The sequence below is a fragment of the Acipenser ruthenus genome, chromosome 2 (genome assembly GCF_902713425.1).
Source record: "Acipenser ruthenus chromosome 2, fAciRut3.2 maternal haplotype, whole genome shotgun sequence".
In the NCBI taxonomy this organism is placed as follows: Eukaryota; Metazoa; Chordata; class Actinopteri; order Acipenseriformes; family Acipenseridae; genus Acipenser; species Acipenser ruthenus.
In genome coordinates, this window is record NC_081190.1 from 59,859,505 (window position 1) to 59,875,764 (window position 16,260).

Genomic DNA, 16,260 nt, shown 5'->3' on the forward strand with positions numbered 1-16,260 from the left:
TGCTGCTTCAGATAAGTTCTTCACTGCATCGCAACTCTTGGCCACTGAATCCAACGTCTCTGAGAAACCGTGTTGTAGAGTGTGCCACAAATCCTCGACAACCTACCTCCACCGGGTAAACCCAGACTCTCGATCCTTGCTGTTCTGCTTCAGTGGCTGGTTGAGCATACCGCAGTTTCTTCCTCTCATACTCCTCATCTACAGCATCCTCCCATGGCACTGTTAACTCTACCAGGTGAACAAGGCGTGCTGATCCAGACCACAAGACAATATCTGGTCGAAGGTTAGTGGTGGCAGTCTCTGGTGGAAAAATAAGCCGTTGACCAACATCTGCCAGCATTTTCCAATCTCTAGCAGCATCCAGTTGTCCTGGGCGAGGATTGGTTTTAACACCTTTTCTTGGTGATTGCTCTCCTGGGCGGAGGAATGTTGTGTGTAATATTTTGATGGAACTGGTGGCAACTTCTTGGTCATGTTACGCTTGTCTTCCAATGCTAAGGCCAAACATCGCAGCACCTGGTCATGGCGCCAAGTAAACCGTCCTTGGCTAAGACCCCCTTACATCCTGTCAAAATGTGCCTTAATGTTGTAGGTGATGAACACAAAGGACATGAGGGATCCTCTCCTACCCAGAGGTTTAGGTTCTGTGGTGATGGGAGAACATCATATGTTGACCTGATGAGGAAACTGATCCTGCTCTGTTCCACTGACTATAGGTCTTGCCAGCCAATCTTGCTTTGTTCCACACTCTCCCATCTCATCCATTCTCCCTGCTTGGCCTGGGAAACGGCCTTTACGCACATCCTCCTCTCCTCCTGCTTTTGCACCTCATTGACTACCAGCTTCCTCTGTTGAGCTGGGGCTGCCTTGTGCCATGTAGGAGGAACTGAACTGAGACCAAGACCACCTCTTCCATGCTGAACTTGCCCCATGATATCACCAATTTGAAGGGAAGCCTTTGCATCTTCCACAGCTTTCTTTGCCACCCACTTTCTTCCAGTTTTCAACACAGGTGCTGCCTCCCTTACGCATTTGTTGCGTGACTCTACTAATGTCATTTCCAGTCTGACCTTGGCACACTTAAACTCCTCAGTTAGAGCGGAGACTGGTAGCTGCAGTATTCCTTTACCATAAAGCCCACTCTGCTAAGGCAGCATGGATATCCCAACCATTTCCTGATGTATGAATTGATTAAAGCTTCCAGCTTCTCTACTGTTATCAAAGAAACCTTGTACACAGTCATTGGCCACAGCAGCCTCGGCAGTAGACCAAACTGAAAGCACCAAAGTTTTAGTTTGCCTGGTAAAGCGCTGCTGTCTATGCTCTTCAACCCTTCCACTGCTTGTTGTCTAACTTCTCCCACACGAACTGTGTCCTTTAGATCCCCGTCATAGCATCTCCCAAGACTTTTCACTGGCTTCTCAGACACTGTTGGTACTGCCTCACCATTAATGAAGAACGTTTTATCTTCTACTTTACCTTTAATTATAGAGATGTTCCTTGATTTAGTGGGCTTGAATTGCATTCGTGCCCATTCAATGTTATTGGTTAATTTGCCCAATAACCGATTAGTGCAGGCTACTGTTGTAGTCATAGTTGTCATGTCATCCATGTATGCTCGAATTGGTGGTAGTCACATTCCAAGAAGCCAAGCGCTCTCCTCCCACTACCCATTTTGATGCCCTAATGATTACTTCCATTGCCATGGTAAAAGCCAGTGGAGAAATGGTGCATCCTGCCATTATTCCAACTTCTTCATGTAGTGCTGAATTGCAAATCTCCAAAGTAGGCTTTCACTAAATGTGTTATTGTCATTGGTGCACTGAAAAAATCAAATGCTGCCCAAAGTTGTTCATGTGGCACTGAACCATGTGCATTAGCCAAATCCAGGAATGTCACATGGAGCTCCTTCCTCTCCTTTTTAGTTGATTGAATTTGTTGCCAGATCACATTAAAGTGTACTGCAGTTAGTAATCCTTTCCAGTTACTGATATCTTAAAATTGAAGGGCCATTTAAGAACGATAAATATTGTAACTCATCTTTAGAAGGCCTTCTTTGTTGTTCTCCAAGTTGCTGCAGTGACATTGTATATGCTATAACTAGTTACTGTAAATTAGATAGTGTTTTAGCAGACACATTTCATTAAGTAAACATGTATTTGAATGTTTTTGAAATTAAAAGTAGAAATACAAAACTGACATTTTTCTTTGTGAACGTGCTAAGTGACAAATGCCAATTCAAAAACCATCAAAATCTACCAAGGTAGCAAATCTGCAAATTTAATACCAGCCAGAATTTCCAGTTATACGGTACATTAGTTGCTTAAATGATTTCCATGATCTTATTAGAAATATACTGTTTACACTAATCTGTACATTCTACTGTGCCCCCAGCATTTGAATAATGCTTTACATTACATTGATCTGCGTGTGATTAAATACATTGATCTGTGTGTGATTAAATACATCTCTACAGTAAAATATGAGTTAATTACAATATATAATGGTAATTAAACCACATATATGCATGCGTGTATGTATAAACATTACATATTTAGTGGTAGCCATTAGTAACAAACCAAATTTGAGTACATTTTGACTCATTTTGTCTCTTTTTACCGACACACAACCAAAAGTGCTGTAGTTTTTAATGCTTATTAATAACGGAGCGGGTTGGGTTGGTGGGTGAAATTTGCCATGACACAATGGGTGTAAAATAATTCTGACCATCACAAATAGGCTTTTCAGGCTCAGAAATTATTTGTAAAAAAAAAAAAAAGCATGTAGACAGGATTGTTGCTTCAGAAATTGCATTGATTTGCCACAGTGTTACTCATCACCACAGCTACTTGTCTCAGGTAAGATTAGCCTCTAACCTACCAAGATATAACTACTATTTTTCTGGCTTGCAAGTTTGATTGCTAGAAATATCAAGAGCACAATACTGTGTATGCTACATGATTACTGATTTGTACCGAGATCTGGTGGTATTGTGTTAAACAGTATTACAGTATACCGCAGTTTTGATAGAGCTATTGACTGATAAATATGTCTGGGTTTTGTCTGTGGAAAACGTGGCAACCCTACAAGCCAGTTTAACGAATATTTCACCCTGAAATTACACACTCCCACCACTGGAGACAGCTGTTACCATGGGAAGCTGAGCAAGGTCTAGGGAAAAATATTTCTTGAAGCAGCCATTGCTCAAAAACAGCTTTCACTAACTGATATAACTTAAAACACAGTAATTACAGTGGAAAGGCTGATATTATTTTACACACACAATACAGTATACAAAAACACATACTGTAAACTAAGAGATTTTTTTTTTTGTCAAGTACTGTTACAGCTGTACAGCATCAAACCAGAAGACAATCGAAACAATAAAATGTATAATACATGAGCTTTACAAGTTACACAAATACAGTTTGTTTAAAAATCGGAATACAGTTATACTAACCATTATCCTACAAAAAACACACACTATAAAATGATGTAATGTTCTTTTGATTTCCATTTTCACAAGTCTCAAACCATATCTTTTTCTGCTGTAAACGCCTGGAAGCCTTAAAGTTGCCTGGAACTTCTAGTTAATTTAGAATCATGAACAGCAACGAAAAAAAGTAATTGCAATTACCCTGCTCTACCGCAGAAAGAAAACAAATACACAAGCATTGTGGGTCCATGACATCCTCAAGCATAGGAGAAAGTACACGTTGAGGGATGTGTTGTACGAGACAGTTAAAATGAGCTTCTCCCATTTTAATTGCTTTCTGTCTTCCTCGCAAAGGAGCCTTCTACTTTCACTTGATTGGTTGCTGGTGGTATACGTGACGGCGCAGCGAAAGTTGAAAATATTTTATGTTTTGCGCGCTGCTCTGAGTACCGCTTCCCTCTGCCGCTGCATGCCCGCATCAGTGTGACCGCCTTCATTGAAAACAATGGCTTCAACTTTTCGTTTTGCCACGTGGCACCGACACACCGCGTTTGGTGTGTTACCGCCCCTTTAGGTAGTGGGTGTCAGTCTCTCAGCTTCTATCTTTAAGCATTATAGAAACCCAGTACACTGCAGTAAGTAAACAGTTTAGAAAAAAAAATACAATATTAAGTCTATGTAGGCGTTGTTTTGCAAGCGGTGACTTTCGCTTTAACTCAGAAAACTCAGCCCCATTCATTTTGGGGCACCAGCGCACAAAGGTTACGCACATATTACTCAGGCACTGTAAAAGCCACCTACCTGGTTCAGGCTTGTTTAAAAGGACAGGCTCTGGGCTTTCCAAAGACGTATGCAGTGTGTGTATGTGGTCCTCCTAGCCGGAACTACGACTGCCTGAAGTTAAGCCTCTCATCATGTGACAGAGTTCACAGCTTAGGTTTCGTTTTGAGTCTATTGCTCTGTCATTGTAGCAGCTAGTCATTGTAGGGTGGGCAATTCTGGTCCTAAAGGACCGATGTCCCTCCTGGCTTTTGTTCCATTGGTACCTTAAATTAATTAATTGGACCAATTAAGCTTCTAATAAGCACTTAAAGGGATACAAAAATAAGTGGTTAAATCAAGTCTTAAGGATGTTTCGTGAACTGAAATTTTGCATTGCCCTAAAACGCAGGAACTCAATCAAAACAAATTTTTGTTCTGCACTACGTATACTCCATAGAGTCCAGAGCTTTTGAATGTTCTTAGGAGTCATTGGCATATTTTACCTATGGATGCTTCACTTGGTAACACTTTTAAGCAATTGCCAACTATGGTGTATAAGAGAAAAATATCTTTTGGTACGAGCTGATGTGTCACATAATGGGTCTAGTGTCTCCATTCTGTCGTTGCCCCCTGGTAATTATAAATGTGTCAGCTGTACTCAGTGCTGCTAAACAAAAAGAATGAAATCATTTTATCATCCCAGAACAGGCAGAACGATTTCTATCCGGGGTACTACTAATTGCAATTTCCGGAATGTTATCTATGGTATCTGATGTCCCTGTGGTCTTTTTTATGTAGGGGAAACCTCAAGAGAATTAAGAATTCAAATTGGTGAACATATGAGCGCAATAAGACGCTAATATCAAACTAATCCTGTACCTAATCATTTCATCCAGCTGGGACATAATATTACTGCCTTTTTTTATTTTGGCATTGACCGAGTTGGTGTGAATAAAAGAAGTGGAGATGTTAACAATTTCCGTAAATCTCGAGAAACATATTGGATTCACTTTTTGGACACCTTAACACCAAAGGGCCTTAATCTGGAAAAGGATTATAATGTGTTTATTTAATTATTTTTTATTCTCGTTATAATAGGTCGCATTCTAGTGTACTCTGTAGGTTTTCTAAATTAATTGAAGAATGATGTGGTGATTGTCTTGTTTGACTCATGGTGTTATTATTATCTATTTATATAGCCTAAATGTAAACTGGGCACTGGGCACTAATTTAGATTATTTCTAACTTCTTTGTCCCTGAGTTAGGTCTATTATACAGGTCACTGAACTTTACCAATTATCTCAGCATGTTGCTTGTTAATTTAATTGTGTATTTGAAACTGGTGTGATCTGTGTGCATATATTTAACTTCAGTGTGATCAAAGTCTTTTGTCTCTGATGAAGGTCGCAAAAAACGTCAAGATGTTTTTAGTTTTAATGCAGATAGAATAAAATATTTGTTTTAATTCAATGAGCGAGTGTTGCGCTATTCTTATTTCTTTATTATTATTATTTTTGGCTGCACCTCGTCTCTGACCTTCCCACTATTTTTAGTGGGAAGATCAGTTTTACAAAAGTATTTCTTAGGGAAGATTACCAAGAAACACTGTCTAGTTACTCATATCACTGTTTTCTAGCCATTTTATTGGGAAGATGGGTATTATAAAAGTTTTTATTTGGGAAGATGGCCAAGAAACACTGTCTAGTTACTCACATCAGTGTTTTATATCAATTTTTAGTGTGAAGATGGCTCTTATAAAAGTTTTTATTTGGGAAGATGTCCAAGCAACCCTGTCTAGTTACTCATATCACTGTTTTCTAGCTAATTTTAGTGGAAAGATGGCTATTATGCAAGTTTTTATTAGGGAAGATGGCCAAGAAACACTGTCAAGTTACTTATATCACTGTTTTCTAGCTAATTTTAGTGGGAAGATGGCTATTACAAAGGTTCTGATGAGGGAAGATGGCCAAGAAACACTGTCTAGTTACTCACATCAGTGTTTTATATCAATTTTTTGTGTGAAGATGGCTATTATGCAAGTTTTTATTAAGGAAGATGGCCAAGAAACACTGTCAAGTTACTTATATCACTGTTTTCTAGCAATTTTTACTGGGAAGATGGCTATTGCAAACGTTTTTATTAGGGAAGTGTGAACATGTGGTTTGCAGTGCGCAGTAAAAGGGTGATGCAGGTGCTCCAGACAACGACACAACACAAAGTTCATGGTTCAAGTTATTTTTTAATTTTCTGTTTCCACTCTCCTTGACCGTATAAATAATAAATGCTGGCTCTACCCAACTATGGGTATTGCCAGCGTATACACCAAGGGGTTGCAGTCCCAAAATAATAAAACACAAAACACAGACACACAACAGAGAAACAAACATGTCTCTGGACAGTGCGTGCTCCAGGTGCAGGTGCGGTGCTTGATCCAGGGGTGCTTGCTGGTGTGCAGATGCAGTGAAGTCTGGGCTTATGGCTGGCTTGAAGTGGCAGCACCCGGATATGTATAATAGCCATCTGGCAAAGACAATGATACACCGTTATTTACAACAAACAATCTACTCACTGTTTTTTCCGTCCTCGTTTCCTCCCATTAACCACAACAAAGGAACTGATGACTGCGTCACATCCCCCTAAAGTACCCTCAGCCCTGCCCCCTCCGATAACTAGTTCAATCGTACCGTACTAGGGCGATGACTCCTGGTACCGTAACGCCGTCCCCTTCCTGAATGGCCGGCTTTCGACTGCCCCTGGAATGAACTGCCCAACCATTCTGTACGAGGCACGCAGTTCCTGTTGTACAGTGCTCTCACAGGTCGAGAGGGAGATTGTTGATTCAGATTCATTTGCTCTCTGTGACAGGAAGATGGCCAAGAAACACTGTCTAGTTACTCATTGATTGGAGGGGGTTGAGCTGAGAGTGTGTTGACAGGAAAGCAGAGAGCTGGCAATGTACCGCTCGCTCAAGGGTTTTTGAGAGGAAAGGGAGAAAGAAGACAGGACAGTAGTTCTGAATGGATGAGGGATCAAGGGAGGTTTTTTTAAGATGGGAGTGATGCAGGCCTGTTTGAAGGCAGAGGGGAAACAGCCAGAGAGCAGAGGTGTTGAGAAGAGAGGAAATGAAAGGGAGTAGAGTAGGGAGAGCAGCCTGGAAGAGGTGAGTGGGGAGGGGGTCCAGGGCACACGTGGTGAGTTTATGACTGTAGAGCAAGGATCAAAGATCAGAGTCCAAGTGGGGTGAGAAGGTAGATTAGTAGGGGTTGCAGAAGGTTATGGGGAGTGAGTGAGCAGAGGTCGGGGGGTAGGTGGGGAAGGAGGCAAGGTATTGAAGAGTTTGCGTATGTTGGTGATTTTGGAAGAGAAAAAGGAGGCAAAGTCGTCAGCTGAGAGGAGGGTGGAAGAGAGGGGGGCTAAATAGGGAGGAGAAGGTAGAGAAAAGTTTACAGGGATTGTTAGTACAAGACTGAATGATAGAGTGGTAGGAGCATTTGGCAGAGGTGAATGTTGAAGAGAAGGAAGAGAGGAGCGAGCGATAGAGATCCAAGGCAGCAGGGAGATTGGTTTTCTTCCATTTCTTTTCAGCAGAGTGCAATTCGGTACGAGCGGAGCAGAGCATGGAGGAGAGTCAGGGCTGGGGCGGGGAGGGGCGCCAGGTCAAGAGGTGAAGGGGAAAAGGGAGTGGAGGCAGGAGGTGAGGGAGGAGAAGAGGGTGGAGGTAGCAGAGTCTGCAGAGAGTTGGGAGAAGGAGTCGATAGAGGGCAGAAGGGGTCGGTGGAGTGTTTGTTACCATTGGAGCAATCTCCCACCAAACCCCAGCCTTGTCTCACTAATGCTCCTTCCCATTTTCTTATCCATCTCTCTTTATTTGTTTTTCTTGGATGAAAAAGGGGGGAAAACATTTCAGTTTGAAAGGAAAAAACATCACCAATTATTTCCCTTTCTTTTCTGCCACATTTACGTGTGCGGTCGAGACTGCCTCCCACTATGTCACAGGTGAGATAGGCACAAATGGAGTGGTTTCAGTGGCTGTGGCTTAGGATCTGCTTTTATCACAAAATATGGGCACAAACAATTTTTTTAAAATTGTATTTCTGCAGGTTTATAACAAATTAATACCTTTGATTTCATTTTTAAGTAAAGACAAACATTACAGATGCACTTTAACTCAAAAACCTGAGCTGGCTGTCGTGTGAAAGAATGTGGCACCTCTTCCCCCCCAGGTTCGTCTGCCTCGTCATTACAATATGTTAGTTTAATACCATTTTTTTCTAATAATTAATTTCATAAAAGCAAACATTTTAGCAAGCTGTAAAACTATCAAAGCCTAAATGGTTATATAGTGTAGTGTAGTTACAAATAAATTAAACGTGTCTTTTTGATGGGTAAAGAAGTATTTCAGTTAAAATACCAAATAGTGAATAATTTTGAGTCTTGGGTTCATTTTTCCTGTGTTCATTTGGGTCGCCAATCAAAAAGTTTGGTGTAATCAAACACTGGTGTAATCTACTATCCATCCATTTTACAAGAAGTTTGTCTGATTTACAAATATTTCTTAGCAAGATGCAGTCTTACATAAGAACATAAGAAAGTTTACAAACGAGAGGAAGCCATTCAGCCCATCTTGCTCGTTTGGTTGTTAGTAGCTTATTGATCCCAGATGCTCATCAAGCAGCTTCTTGAAGGATCCCAGGGTGTCAGCTTCAACAACATTACTGGGGAGTTGGTTCCAGACCCTCACAATTCTCTGTGTAAAAAAGTGCCTCCTATTTTCTGTTCTGAATGCCCCTTTATCTAATCTCCATTTGTTACCCCTGGTCCTTGTTTCTTTTTTCAGGTCAAAAAAGTCCCCTGGGATGACATTGTCTATACCTTTTAGGATTTTGAATGCTTGAATCAGATCACCGCGTAGTCTTCTTTGTTCAAGACTGAATAGATTTAATTCTTGTAGCCTGTCTGCATATGACATGCCTTTTTTTATAGCTTCCCCACATTGTCTAGACAAAGACATTACTGAGTCAACATAAACTCCTAGGTCTTTTTCATAGATTCCTTCTTCAATTTCAGTATCTCCCATATGATATTTATAATGCACATTTTTATTGCCTACGTGCAGTACTTTACACTTTTCTCTATTAAATGTCATTTGCCATGTGTCTGCCTAGTTCTGAATGCTGTCTAGATCATTTTGAATGACCTTTGCTGCTGCAACAGTGTTTGCCACTCCTCCTATTTTTGTGTCATCTGCAAATTTAACAAGTTTGCTTACTATACCAGAATCTAAATCATTAATGTAGATTAGGAATAGCAGAGGACCTAATTCTGATCCCTGTGGTACACCACTGGTTACCTCGCTCCATTTTGAGGTTTCTCCTCTAATCAGTACTTTCTGTTTTCTACATGTTAACCACTCCCTAATCCATGTGCATGCATTTCCTTGAATCCCTACTGCGTTCAGTTTGAGAATTAATCTTTTATGCAGGACTTTGTCAAAAGCTTTCTGGAAATCTAAATAAACCATGGCATGTGCTTTGTAATTATCCATTGTCGATGTTGCATCCTCAAAAAAATCAAGCAGGTTAGTTAGACACGATCTCCCTTTCCTAAAACCATGCTGACTGTCTCCCAGGATATTGTTACCATAGAGGTAATTTTTCATTTTGGATCTATTATAGTTTCCATAAGTTTACATATAATAGAAGTCAGGCTTATTGGTTACTGTAGTTACCTGGTTCAGTTTTGTCTCCCTTTTTGTGGATCGGTATTACGGTCTTAAAAAATACATACAATCCTTTATTGATTTAAAGTCAGAAGTAGGTTTCAAAACAGGAGATTTGCTTAAATCCTACCAAATCACATTTCCCATATTGTTGATTTTATGGGGATGCATGCTAGATCACATTTCGGTTTTACTGTCTTGTAACCAGGTTGTAATGCACATCTATATGAACTTGCCTCACATGTTTAGTGCCATATCACTAGGCATTCTTTCTTCATTTCTTTCTTTTACGTTTTTTCAGTATAATTCCATGAGAACCAAGTTATAAATTATGTATGTTTCAATCACACTCATGCCTGCAGCTGATTGAAAAATTTTACTTTGAAGAGCACAAGGATTTGCTTTCTATGTCTAGGAAAGAGGTAGGTTTATTGTTTTTGGTTTTACACTTTAGCCAAATATACAGTGCATTTTAATTTTCTGTCATCATTTGTGGTTATGATCAATTCATCTATCTGTTAAAAAACCTACAAATCCAGCAGCCAATAAGTGTGTGTCACTCAGGAAGGATTGTTTTACCTGTAACACAGAGAGACAGAATGGCTCAGTGAGAATGTGGTACAGTGTGGTCCTTAAAAAATGACTTCACTCAAGTAAATGCAAAAATAAAACAAAACATTTCAGTAAATGACAAGGAGACTTTTGAGAATGTAGATAAGCTAATGAGCAATGCTGATGAGAGGAGGGACAGGACGGGAACTGTACTGGGACCCTGAGCTTAGGGTGGGGGCGGAAATGACACCCAAAACTTAAAAGAAGGTTAATTTGATGTACATGCTCATTTGGTGTGTAAAATAACAATTGCAAGCTTTCTACAGATCCGTTCACATTTTTATTTGAATTGTGATGTTATTTTAATATAACCTTTTTAATTTTTTTAAATTATTGAAACTCAAAGTTAGTTCAATGCGCACAGTAAATTCAAGATGGACTTCTGGTTAAATAATTAGTTGATTTTTGTGCATTAAAAGGATTTTAATGGTTTAATTTGTTTTTTGTTTCATATATATTTAAGTAAGATTAAAAGTGATTAATAAAATCCATTTAGATTTTTTCTGTTTAATGAGAGTTAGTGGGGACCCCAGCCAACATGATGTACCGGGGCTCAAAATGTTTCTTGACAGCACTTCTAATGAGAGTTAAGAAAACATGTGTTAAATAATTTGTTACATCTTCTTTAGGATGCTTACTTACTAGATTTGAGATGCGCTTTCTCCTTTTTCTTTAATTGGTACTTAAACTACAATGTCCAAAGTTCTGTTGTAACCTTTGAAAAAAGGGATTAAAATTGTACATTCTGGTGTGATTTTGGATGGTTTAAGCATGTGCTAGACTAGCATTAATCTGCTTGTACTGTCTGACAAAGTACTCCATTAGTGCAAAGAAGGAATTTTATTTCAGTAAGACAAGATCAACAAGGAGAAAAAAGTTTAAATTGCAGCATCTTTGTTCTGCTATTTTCGATATTAAATACACCACAGCAAGCACATGTATTTTATTTCACTATTTTTCTCACATTTTCATTTGCACAATACTCACACACGTTTGGTCACCATCACAACTATTGCATGAAACTGGGGTTACCATATTCTGCAGGTGTTACTAAAATACAGCATGTAACAGGGGGGATCTGTACTGACTGTCTGGCGCATCCGTGGTGCTGCAGGAAGAGGGCAGCAGCCACGTAAGATCAGCCTGTCAGTCATGGCAATGACACGGAGAGATGGGGAAGAGGGTGTGTTGGATTTCCCTCTCTCTGAGTGGCTGAGAGGTGGGCATTGAGGGATTGCTGAACCTTTAAATAACGCTCTGTTGTTCCCTCAGATCTGCCCCTCTAAGACGAGAAATGAGCCAGCGGAAGTGCTGCTGCCGGACCAAGCACAGCCAGAGAAGACCAAAATAAAAAGAAAGAAATATTATTTTTAGTTGCGGGGAAAAGACTTGGGCAGAACCCCGGAGAGTATCTGCCTAGTTACTGAGGGAACAAGTGAGAGTATGATAGAGACCCGGGCCGTGCGGATAGCGACGGTCGGGATGAAGCTGCAGAGTACAACACCTTTATTTTGTAGTTTTATTACTGTGTTTTATTTTCCCTTTTTTTTCACCTTTTGTCATTCATTATTATTATTTTCAGAGCACCTGTGAGTGCAGCAGCATTGTGTACTGTTTACCTGTGTTGGTATTCCCCTGGATCTGATTACTGTTGCCGGTATTCAGGCCACGGACAACAGCGCCCCCGTGGGCTAAAATAAAACAGTGCACCTGTGCAGCATTACAAATAAAATTCTGTCTCCTGTGTGCCAGTCTACCACCCTTCCACACAGCACCTCTCTGCACTTAAGCATTTGTATATCAGCTGACCATTCAGCTGATATCCCAGCATGCCTTTCTTCTTAAAGGCGTGAAGCTTCTGTACATGAACCCCCACTATCTCTGACAAGCACCTATATCTATGCATATGTATTGTATAGATATTATACACTATATATCACCTTACAGTACAATAATACAACAAAAAAATGACTGAATGATAATACCTGAAAACAATCCTCATCTTTTTTTTTTTTTTTTTTAAATATAAAGTAGTTGGCTCACATATAGTATTAGGCGGTGCATCGCACCGGTTGCAGACTTATTTTGAAAACCCTGACAACCACACATGTGTTCTACAAAGTTCTTTATCGGCTCAGCACATTTTTTTCAAGGTATCACACTGACTGCAAATGAATTACGTTACTTATATTTTACATTACATTCTTAAACTCAGTGAACATGTTAAAACTTCAATATCAAGCCATACAGATAAATACAATAAGGAAATGCATTAATAAGTTATACAACTGTTAATTTAATATTATAGGCACCTTTTTTTAGCAGTTGCCTCGGACGATGGCTCCAGTTGGATTTGTAGCTGGACTGGGGTGTTTACGCTTCAACCAGTGTAACTTTGAATTTTTCTCATTCTTACTGTGATTGGCTGCAAAGACACAGGGCTAGCCAGAGATTGGATCATGTTTGTTGGGTTGTTTGTTCTTGTGTACAGTTCCCTAATAACGGTAGACATTGTATTCTGGGAGATGTAGTTGTTAGTGGAAGTTTTAGGGGAGGGGAGGCAAACAAGCTGTGCAGCAAAATTGCTATGCGTATTTGTATGCATTAAATTTAAATTGAGTGCGTACTGCAGATTTTTTAACGTGTAAAAATGGCAGGTATGCAGCTTATCTGGACCACTGTGCTCAATGTTAAACCTCTGACTTTGCACTTTAATAACTTTGGCAGGGTTTGTCGGAATTGCCCACAGATTTGCATGTTCCATTGATGTTAATTGATGTTCATGACGCCACCTTGTGATCTGGATAGCTGTTTTTTTGTAAGAGTTCCCTTTTTTCCCCTATACTTAACCCTTTGCGGTCCTATGTCGGACCAGGTCCGACATTACAATTTTCCCTTTCTGGTCCGATGTCGGACCCTGTCCGATATAATCAAAAAGACGTAAAACACAGGTCTCTAGTCGTTATTTCTCTGGAAAAAGCAGAGAAAACCATTCAATGGCCGAGTGAGACCGATAGGAGCCGAGAGAAGCTGAAAAAAAAGGGGCAGATCCAGGGGCGGACTGGGAACAAAAATCGGCCTGGGAAGTTCGTGTCCACCGGCCCACATTTATGTCAAAATTAACATATGGAAATAATAATGAAGTCAGCGCACCGTCATGATGAAGTATCGGTAAAAAAAAAAAATAGAGTTTTAAATTGTTAGGGTAAAACTTATTTCTAAATTGTAGGCTATAGCTACTACCAGGTTTTCAAACATATTAGGGGTGATTTAGGTATGGCAAAGTATAGGCTATGGCAGTTGCCATACCATGGCTTCATGATCTAGAAGTCACAAATAATATCCTATTGAAAATATCACAGATTTTTCTGTCTACGAAATATTTTTCTATTCATTATTCTTTGTCCCCCCACATCTCTCTGTCTGTCACCGCTTTGCGGTCAGTGAATGCAACATTGTATCAGAGCTAAATTCTTTCGCCAATTTGTCCAGTTTACGCACCACAGATTATTTCATTGATGGCTCTGCTCTATGCAATTACAATTTTCTGTTTACAGTAATCGGTGGTCTAAGATCTAACTGCATATCAGATTATTTTAAACACAAGATTGCCAACAGTTGATAGGCTATTATTTAGTATTGGTATTTACTGTAAGCAAATAATAAACATGGGTAGCCCATTTATCAAGTAGAAAGAAACCATTCTCCGCACACCAATACCAACCTCAGTAGGCCTAATAGTAAACTGTAAAGAGTAAACACATATCTTATTTATCAATTCTATAAACCATCACCGACCTCACACAGATTGCGGTCTCTCAATAGGCCTAATAAAAAACCCTATAAATTCTAAACACATTGGCTCATATTTAGCAATTCTAGAAACCATTAGCAGCACTCAGCGCCAATACAACCCAAAATTACAATAGGGTTTCAGAACCCCTAATTATATCTCAAAATACAGTCAACTACTTCACTCAAATCCACAGTAAACGAGACTGTCCTACCTTACGTCGCCAGCAGAGGTCGCAACAGTGCACTCTTCTGCGCAATCTTGTCAATAACTCCATCACTGTCTAGGGCCATTAGTATCTCTGTAGACATTAGCATGAACCTTTCCAAGTGGTCTTGGGACATAGTGCTTCTCAGTCTATTCTTGACAAACTTCAGAGTGGAGAAACACCTTTCACATGCTACTTGCGTTACTGACAAAGTCAGGAGGAATTTGTAGCCCAAACCAATTACATGATAGGCATCAGTCAATAAATTGTATCGGGATAGAATCAAATAGCAACACATTGCACAGTTTTTGCATGAAGTGCAAGTTTTGTTCTCTATCTCCAGCTCTTCTTCATATGCTCCACTGTTTCCATCCTCCTCAGGCATCTCACTTGTTGTTCTGACCCTGTATCTAGCCAAAGCTGACATCTTCAGTCTGTCCCACATAGGGTGATAACAAAAAAATGTGTCCAGCTCTTTGGACTGAGGGCGTGTGAAGTAATCAAAGCTACCAGCTGACACCCCTGCATTCACGTTAAATGCCTGCATCTTGTCTCTCTCTCCTTCTCTTTCCTCAGCTGTTGTTCTCTCTGCATTGGACCCTGCAACAGCATCCATTCTGTCCCTCTCTCGCTCCTCAAGCTCAGCTATCATCTGCTTTAATATGCATAAAATAACAACAGCAATCAATTTAATGAATACCTTTAGCAAACTTTATTATAATTTGAAAGAATACTCACAAGAACATAGCTTGTTTAATTTATAAAACGGATAGTTCCGGTCCTCCTCTCTGATTGGTCAAAACAGCGATTCAGCCATGCTATATTCAACCATAGGCCACTGTTAGGCCTTCTCACCATTCCATAAATTATATCTTTGCACAACAACCTAATCAACATCGACCTAAGTATCAAACCCAATCAAATTCATGTGAAACGATTGCTTTAAAATTTGGGATTTTGTTAGTGTGATACAATACATGCAATGTGAAATCTACGCTGCGAGTGTCTCGTAGGGGGCAATACTATAGCCAAATGGCATGTCATGCTATGGCATTACAAATAAAAATTGTCTAATACCACCATCAGCCCGGCTTGCCATGATTTTGTTTCAGTTTATATCAGGGGTAACCAGCTAAATGGTGGAGAGAGAGAGAGAGAGAGAGAGAGAGAGAGAGAGAGAGAGAGAGAGAGAGAGAGAGAGAGAGAGAGAGACGCGACCTGGTAAATGTTTGAGCTAATGTTTTTTTTTAGTAACCCCCCCCCCCCCCCCGTATAGATAATGTGATATTGGATCTATAGAAGAGATGACTGGTGTGGTGATGTGTGCGCGCTTGAGACTGCCAAGTTAATAACAGCGCAAGTCTCAGCATGTAATGGGAAGAAAAAGAAAAAAAAAATTATAAATCAAACGTAGACCAGCGGCCCATGCAGGTCCAAACAGACCGGCCCACCGGGGATTCTCCCGCACTTCCTGATGGCCAGTCCGCGCCTGGGCAGATCTGAGCAATACACATAGCCCCGGCACCACAGAGATAACATGGCCTTAAACAAACAAGATAGATGCTTCTGCATCTAGCGCTCAAAGAATATCACAGACATTTGCAGAGCTTTTTGAGATGTTATAGTAATAATATAATGACTTGGATCGCATTATTGAGGAGTTTGGTGATAAAACGAGTGATCAGGAGATGATTAATCAGTATGCACGACTATGAAGAGGTATGTGAAAA